The following is a 9,160-nucleotide window of genomic DNA, read 5'->3' as shown; positions in this document are numbered from 1 at the left end:
GTAGAACTTTATTAGAAAACCTGTAAAACTTTATTAGAAAATTAATTTATTAATCACCTTTATTATTTGTAATAAGTAAGTTTAAAATTCTATTGCGTGAAATAAGTTGCATTAATTTTCTACTTATTTTCAGTTTTTAAATTCTTAAGTCTCCTTACGTTTTCTGTAAAAAATTATCAATTTACGCGAAAATATGAAGTGCAATATTAAAAATATTCCTCTTTCGTTCTTATACCCACAAATCATTATGTGAATATGCATTTGCAACTTTTAAAGCTTGGAAAACGCATGCCATGCGATGATTTGTAGCTGCTGTATTTTTTACCGCGATGTTTTTAAACTACGAAGTTTTCGAACCTCTTTATTTTCGAGATATTTCGTACACCTATGTTTTATAACTGTAATGTTTTCTCTTTGCTTTCTTTTCTCTCCCGACGTTCTCGTCTTGCGTTGTTTTCTCAGCGATGTTTTTGCCGAGCGATTTAGGCGGACACCTAACCGAGACTCCGTAGTATTTAAAGCCGATTTATAAATGTAGTTTTTTTCATCATTCATAAAAATATTTCTATTAATTTAAAAATATCAATACACGATTTCTCCCATCGGTAACCAGATAGCGTTTCAGAATTTTTAAACTTTAAATTAATTGTAATAATAATTTCATAAAAATTAAATTTGATTACAGAACAGACTTATGACGGCTGAATTCTTGTCTACCATATCCCAGCTATTCATGAGATTTTCAACCGAAATTCTGTAACATCTGAAACCAAATGACAAATATAATATTTTTCGCAGAAACTTTTTCAGAAAACTTTCGCCATGGCTGTTAGAACATCTACGTAAGAATTCTACGTAATTAATAATTTCAGACGGAAGTTCTTAGATGAAAAACCAAATAGGAATGAAAACAAAGTTTTAAATTTCACTTTTGATCGCGAGTTAGATAATTAAGTATTTCATCATTACAGTAAGTATTGCATACTTTTTTTAATGTTTGGGCTTGCAAACGTTTACTAACTATTTTTCTAAATTTAGTTTATAATAATTAAATCCAGTTTTTTAAAACAATACCTTCCTTTTAAAAAATGCGCTTTTTTAATAAATGAAAAAGAAACACTCTGCTATCTGCGAAAAATTTTCTTAAGTGAGGCCATGAGATTTGAATTGGGTCCCCCTAAAAAACCAAGTCGCCCTTTAAAAGGGGGAGTGTATAAGGCATTTCTCCCGCCTTCATGGCATGCCTTCGTGGTATGGTGGTCTGTACGCTGGGCGCGTATTCCAGAGGTCCGTGGTTCGATTTCCGGCAAAGACGTTACATATATGTCACCTTTCCTGCTTCCAAAATACCTAATATCTCTACAGGCTTTGCGCTCTATAGCTGTCGACAATTGGATTTTGACTCTTTGGTAGATTTATTGAGCCAGCTTCGAGTAATATCTAAATCGTGTAGTCTCTGACAATTGTTCCTCGTTTGACTTAAATTTGCCAATGAGCAGAAGACAGTGCGTTTGTGTTCTAATTTCTGTTAAAAGAAAGGTTATCTAAAACATTCTCACGACTTGCAGCTACTTCACACATAACGATAATTCACTTTACGTCTGTTGAGGTTACTGGATTAATTGATTTAAATAGAACAAATTCCTTAACTTTCTCCTTATGAGGAAGGTAACCTATAGCTTATGAAACGAATGTACCACATGCACGTATCGGAAAAAACCAGCTGTTAATATGAAAATATGGAACTTGCTTAAAAGATACTTTGATTATAATTAAAAATAAATTAGAAAGAATATTTCCTACTTCACCGATAAAATTTATAAAATCTAGTTTGTTGAGAAAAAAATAATGCTTCTAGTTTTAAAAATTATCCGCAAATTTTATTACCTGCCATATGAATTTCTACTTATATTTTCAGATTTCCATGAGATAGGAGAACAGATCTGTAAGATGAAAGGATTCCAAAAAACGTGCCCAAGAATCAAAGCTTTCTAAGCAGAAAAGGAACAGTGAGTAGTGATTAGATTTTACTGTACTGGTTACTGGTAAGAATCCCCCACTGAGATATGTGCCAACTCTAGATGCTCATGCGTGATATGAAGTCAAGCCCGTGACGGTATATCGTTGAAATGTGTCATCGAAAAATTCCTATAAAAAACAATGATACAAACAGAGAGAGATTAAAAAAGCGTTGAACCTCTTGAGCTCTCAGGAGGAAATCGTGATTGAGAGATTGAATATCCATGGCGAAAAACTTAAGTGACGACAACAGGAACAAAAGGAAAATAGAGAAGATTCCAAGTGGAAAAGAAATCTTCTGTGGCAATCATGTAAGGTCAATGAAAGGAGATGCGATCGATGTTCCACAAGGCAGAGTTATCATAAGCGGATGAATCAATAACTTAAAAGCGATGAAACTATTGATTAGTTCTTTCATGGAAGAAAGTCTAATTAGGTTTGTGCATTTGTGCTCAAGTTATTTCTAAAATATAACTATATAGAAAAAATAAAAACTGTAATTTAACCGTTTTCAATAACAGACAAAAGCTGCAGCTCAGAAGTAAATGATTTTCTATAATTTTCTTCTTTTTATTAATAATGCAAAATGTTTATCAAAAGACAGTAATAAAGTTAATGTTGCAGAGTAATTTGCAAAATTTTCAATCAGGTCAATTTCTGCTTTACCACATTCATTTCTAATGGATTTTATACAAGCCCTCTAGCATTTTATTACGTTTTAATTCCTCGGTTTTTGAAGCCATTTAGAAGAAGACATTTAGGAGAAAACATAAAAGCTTTTAATAACTGTTATATTTCATTAGAGTATAAAATAATTGTAGCTAATTTATGAAATAATTTTGAATTTCTATGAGAATCCAGAATAATATTTCCTTTTTTTTTTTTCACTGCGAATAGTTGGTTATGCAAAGAAAGGGCCAGCCATCTTCTAAAAGAAAGCTATTGTCTTATAGCATACAATATGACCTACCCGGAAATATTAATGGTAGAGATAAAATTCATTTCAGCCAGATAATTGAATTTTGCCCAAAAAGCAACAAAGATATTTATTTCATTTAGCACGCTTAGACTTATCAGTTCTTTTTAAGAAGTGTTAGCCAGCATTGATTATAACAGGTTGTTCATTCTGTGGAAACTCATTCTTTTTAATTGGCAGATAGTTAGTGTCTATAAGCCATTACAATAGGTAAATGAATGTCTAAAAGTAGCACAGATTACAACCGAAACTTCAACAACAAAAAAAATAATGCAAAGTGTTCAAAATATTTCAACGTCACTCGCTGCAGCTCATTTTAAATTTTGTTCCGTCGGGGCTGGGGAAGGAGAAAGAAAACCTATTTTTTGAGTTGCCGGACTATATTTTTATGGAAATCTCCCTAAGAGAATCTTACGTCATTCGCGGGGAACACTACGCAATTATGATTACAATCAACATTTGTGATATAAAATGTAACTGAGGACACACCTATGAGCACATTAGTAGTTTGAACTATTTATGCTACCGTACGAGGTAAAATAGTTATAATTATTTGTTTTGAAACGTTTCACTTACTACTTCCTTGTACGAAGTAAAGGAAGTATTGTAATTCAAAAACTTGAAGTATCATATTTTAAGAGAAATATCCATTTTGACCATTCCTTAATCCCTTTCGACGATTTCCTTGCATGACATCTGTATGTACGGACGGAATAAAGGACTGTTTTAAATAAAGTAAGGGATGTTAAAATTAATACTAATTAACACTTGTTAAAAAGAACTGATAAGCCTAAATTTGCTGAATGATATAAATATATTTGTTGTTTTCTGGGCCAACAGACTCTAAAATGGATTTAAAATGGATTCAAAAGGAATTTTTTCGTGACGTCAGTATATGCGCACGTATACATGTATGTAATATGTATCTCACATAACTAAAAAAAAAACAATTAGCCGTAGGACACCGAAATTTTACGTAAGGGACTGCTATAACATCAAGCTGTGCACCAGTTTATTGCTATCGGCAATACCAAACTTGTATATACATATATATACAAACGCATTAGGTATTGCCAATTGTATATATGTAATCGACCGGGTAATGGGATGTGTGCGTATATATATATATACACATGTTTAAATTTAAACAGGTTACAGCCGAAAACATCGCGGCAAAAACATCGTGGACGAAAACGTCGCGGAGAAAACAACGCAAGGCGAAAACGTCGTGCTACAAAACATCGTGGGAGAAAACATCGCAAAGAGAAAACATCGCAGTCCTAAAACATCGTGGTACAAAACATCGTCGTCGAAAATAAAGCGATTCAAAAACTTCGCAATTTAAAAACGTCGTCGTCGAAAATATCGTGGTAAAAAATAAAGTATCTACAAATCATCGCATGACGATAACATCGCAGACATGCGTTAATAATTGTAAATGGATATCCCCATAATGATTTGTGAGTGCAAGATATAAAGAAGGATAATTTTTGTTTTCACATTTTTTTATTAACTAATAAATTTTTCTGAAAAAGTAAGAAGGAAACTTAAACATAGCAAATTAATGCAACTTATAGCAATTAATAGAATTTTAAACCGACATAGTTAACTAACAAAGGCCATTAATAAATTATTTTTTATAAAGTTTTTACTGGTAATTTTTCATGAAACGTATAAGCTATAAGTTGCATTTAATTTTCTATGCTTAAGTTTCCTTGTTACTTTTTCAGCAAAAATTTATTAGTTAACAAAAAATGTGAAAGTAAAAATTATCCTTTTTTACATTTTGCCCTCACAAATCATTATGGGAATATTCATTTACAGTTATTAAAGCATGTTTTGAAAAAAACATGTCTGCGATGTTATCGTCATGCGATGATTTGTAGATACTTTATTTTTTACCACGATATTTTCGACGACGATGTTTTTAAACTGCGAAGTTTTTGAAGCGCTTTATTTTCGTCGACGATGTTTTTTACCACGATGTTTTAGGACTGCGATGTTTTCTCCCACGATGTTTTGTAGCACGACGTTTTCGCCTTGCGTTGTTTTCTCCGCGATGTTTTCGTCCGCGATGTTTTTGCCGCGATGTTATCGGCGGACACCATTTAAACAAATTTAAATTCTTAACAAATACGTATAAAAGTAAAAAAGCAAATTTAAATTCTAAAAAAAAGGGAAAAAGCCAAAATAATTTAAAATAATTTTAAAAAAAAATGTGCAAACATGTAAAAGATTTAATTCTCGAACTAATCTACAATATCATTTAAATTCAGAAGCATAAGCAAATCAAGTGCAAAATCTATCCATAAAAATAAATCTACTAATTTAATAAATTAAAATTAAATTAAACAATTTTTTTTTAAAAATGCATATGTGAATGACCGTAGAGTAGGCAGGAGACAGACTTATCAAGGGGAAGTTGCCTCCAAACCTAACTCTCCAATCATTCAATTCGTGTTTCGTCATTCATGCAGGCAAGGGTAAAAGTCAAAACCAAAAGTAATTCCAATAAAGTGGTACTCCTAGAAATTAACATTTAAGTATTAACATTTAAGAATTAAAGTTCAAAAAGGAAAACTAATGAAGTCTTTTGAGCAACAAGCAATATAATGAAGTCTTTTGAGCAACAAGCAATCAAAGTCAAGAAATAAACTTTTTCTTAAAAAATTAAATTTTTTAAAAATTAAATTTTTATAAAATAATAAAAAATCTAGAAACCAATGTATTTTAGAAATCCTTGTATACAGAAACTTCCCCTACACGAATATGCATATCAATAAAAAGAAACTATAAAAGAACTATACATAATCCATATAAACCAATAAGAAACAAAAAGAACTAATTCACAATTTAAAAAAAGAAACAAATATATATTTAAAAATATAATTTCATATTTAGAAAATACTTAGATACTACATAAAAATTAAAAAAAAAATACTTAAAGCAAGTAAATAGTAAGTTTTAATTCTAACTTACCTACTATATGAGTAAGACACAATAACACGCCGAATAAATACTAATTCAGAAGTCAAACAACAAAAATCAGCGTTATACCTACAAAATTTTCACAGGACTAGTTTCGATGGTTTTACCGAACCATCATCTTCAGCTGCAAAACCGCAAAACCGCTTGCGGTTTTGCAGCTGAAGATGATGGTTCGGTAAAACCATCGAAACTAGTCCTGTGAAAATTTTGTAGGTATAACGCTGATTTTTGTTGTTTGACTTCTGAATTAGTACTATATGAGTGTTGGGGTCTGCAAAAGTGTTGTGAAAGAGAAGTAAGTGTGTTCTTCAATTTATATAGATGGCGCTTATGTAGGTAAAGTTGAGTGTCAAGTTGCTATCTTTGTTATAGTAAAAAAATTTTTGTAAATATTAATATAAAATTAAATTAAATTAAAAATCCTAAAGGTAGTAATATCAATTATTTAGGGAGTTAAGTAACTGAGCCAATAAAGAGATGTAAGTTTGCTTGAAGGAAAATAAAGTGGTATTGTGAATAAAAAATGTGAACTGTTTGTAATGTGAAATGTGTGTTCTGTTGAAAAATTGTGTAAAAATTGTAAAAAACGTAAGTGATTTTTTTTTTGTGAAAATTGCAAATTGAAGTAATTAAGAAAAACTGAAATTTTTTTAAATTAAAGTTTTAAAGTAAAATTTCCCAAAATTTTTGAAACGAAGTATTAAAAAACCTCTAAAAAATCTTCAGAAATTTCAAAAATTCCTGAGGAAGTTAATTAAAAGTTATATTTAATGAAAGAAAATATGAAAAGTTTAATGAACTTGATTTCAATTGGTATATCAAAACTTAACTAAATACTGGCTAAAGTATGGAAAATTAGAAGAAGAAGATTAAAATCTTCACTCAATTCGGGCTATAATTGAGACTTTTGAAAAGAGTTGGCCCTTTATTAGTAAAAGGAAAGAATCTAGTATTGATTAAATATACATATTTACAAAATATTTACATTAAAAATTTACAATAATTTCTCTACTCTTTTATATCCTTCATTACCCTCCAGCTAAGGTTTAAGGTAATGTTATCATATCCAAAAGAGCCAAAAAATTATAAAGTAAAGTTAAGGCCTGCCTTTTTAATATATAAATTAATAAATTTTGGTGGTACTTGGTTATCAACTTGTACATTAATTAGTTTTATGATTTCTTCCTTTAAATCGTCATTTTCAGTACATATATTTTTTATTCTGATAATTTGGCTATGAAACGTGTTTTCTATTACTTTTCTAGAGATATTAGAGTTCCAATTAATTAGTTTAATAGTAGGAAAATGGAAATTCCTTTTTTTATCAAATAATTTAATTTTGCTGTGTTTAATAATTTGCAGGTCTAGGAATTCAATAGTATCTTGATTCGTATTCGTTTTATTAAGTGTTAAACTATTTGGGTAAATTTTGAATTGCTCAAAAGTAGAATTATTATTGAAAGTTATAATATCATCTATGTATCTAAAAGTATGAGCAAATAGCTTTAATTCATTTTTATTTAAACTGAGTTGGAATTAAAGGCTGGCTAATGTGATGGGTATGTATATTAGCCAGCCTTTATTTTCGCTATCGTTTATCGCACTGATATACTTCTAGTTACAGAAGAGTTTTAAATAATGACGAAAATATTCATATTTTAGCAAACTAAAACAATAAAAACAAACATTTTAGACAAACAACGAAATTTTAAATTTTAATGCGAGCTTCTGGTTCATATACTTATATTTGAGAAAGTTTTATACTCGTTATGAATAAATAAAATTATAAGAAGTTAATGAGCGGGATATTTAATTTCAAAATTTGCAGTTTTTGAAGTCATTTTCAACTTGCCTTGAAGAATCAGTTAATTTATAAGGTATTTCTTCCACTTCCCTAGCGTGCCTTCGTGGTGTAACGGTAGCACGCTGGGCTGGTATTCCAGAGGTCCGTGGTTCGATTCCCGGCGAAGGCGGTTGCATTTTTTCATCTTTTCCGCTTCCAATTTACCTAATAACTCTATAAATTAAGTTAGAATAGTTCGAAAAAATAAGTTCACATGAGGTGCAGCAAATAATGTATATGATTTAATTGTCCTTTTTTTACATTACCTTTATAAATACGTTTACATTTGTAAATCATTGATTTATATTATGTTCATAAATAATATACACTAACATTCATCTTATAATCAGGGAGTATAACTTAGCACTACAAGGTTGAAGATGTAGCGTTATTTAGGTTTATTTTGGAGCATGAAGCATGAAAAATCAACAATTCCTTCTCCAGCATTTGAACTCCGAACTTTCCAATTGCCAGTCGGACCTGCTTCGGACACCACGAAAAGAACGTGTTAAGAAAGAAGTAAAATTCTTGTATTCTGCTTTAGTTACAGAACGATAGGGAAGGATGGGAACTAGTCGCCAAAGTCAGTTGGTGACGAACTATCATCTACCCTATCCCTGTCAGGTCACTTGTAGAGTCATTAGATTTATTTCGGAGACGGAAACAGGAAAATCAACTATGCCCTCACTAGGATTCGAACTCAGGGCCTCTCGATTGCCAATCGGACATTCTTCCATTTACATCACAAAGGCGCACGGTGAAGGAGGAGAAAATTCCTTCTTTACAGTCTCTGTATTTGATAATATAAATGACATTGTGATATCTTCATTTCGTTCTGCCTTAAATTCCCAAAACTGTTTACTATGCCTTAAGAGCAAATTTATATAACAAACAAACTGCGCAGAATACAAAGAACGGACGTCCTGGGATTACAAATTAAGGTAGAGTAGGCATTTAAGTAAACTAAATACGTTATTCAATCAAGTGAAATATTTACATATCAAATTGAACTAGGCAGAAATTAAGATGGCTGTCGTAACTACTAAATAATTAATTCCTATTGAATAAAGGCATTTCAATTCAATGCTTCCTCAGAGATGACATTTATTTGCGTAACGATCCTGATTTAACTTAATTTAATCTGTGCAGGAAAGCCTGAGAGTTAGACACACATGCTAGATAAATCATGAAATGGAAATGACCTTTGCTGACCACTCTCAGAATCGATAGCGTTATTTAAAATTCAGGCCAAGCTAAGATTATCCCTTCCCTTAACTTTAAATAGTTGATTAAAATTTAAACCAAGATAGTTCCTGACTCACTTGGAGACATAT

General features: G+C 30.8%; 1 non-coding gene across 1 annotated transcript; it reads left to right on the top strand.

The window, feature by feature from the left end:
- Positions 1–7,884: 7,884 nt before the first annotated feature.
- Positions 7,885–7,956, top strand: TRNAT-GGU (transfer RNA threonine (anticodon GGU)). Its single transcript has one exon. It is a non-coding gene; the product is annotated as a tRNA-Thr (tRNA).
- Positions 7,957–9,160: the final 1,204 nt, after the last annotated feature.

This window comes from Stegodyphus dumicola, chromosome 1 (genome assembly GCF_044657685.1).
Source record: "Stegodyphus dumicola isolate Sdum_Otavi_A_Nest chromosome 1, ASM4465768v1".
NCBI lineage: Eukaryota > Metazoa > Arthropoda > Arachnida > Araneae > Eresidae > Stegodyphus > Stegodyphus dumicola.
This window is presented reverse-complemented; position numbering and strand designations above follow the sequence as displayed.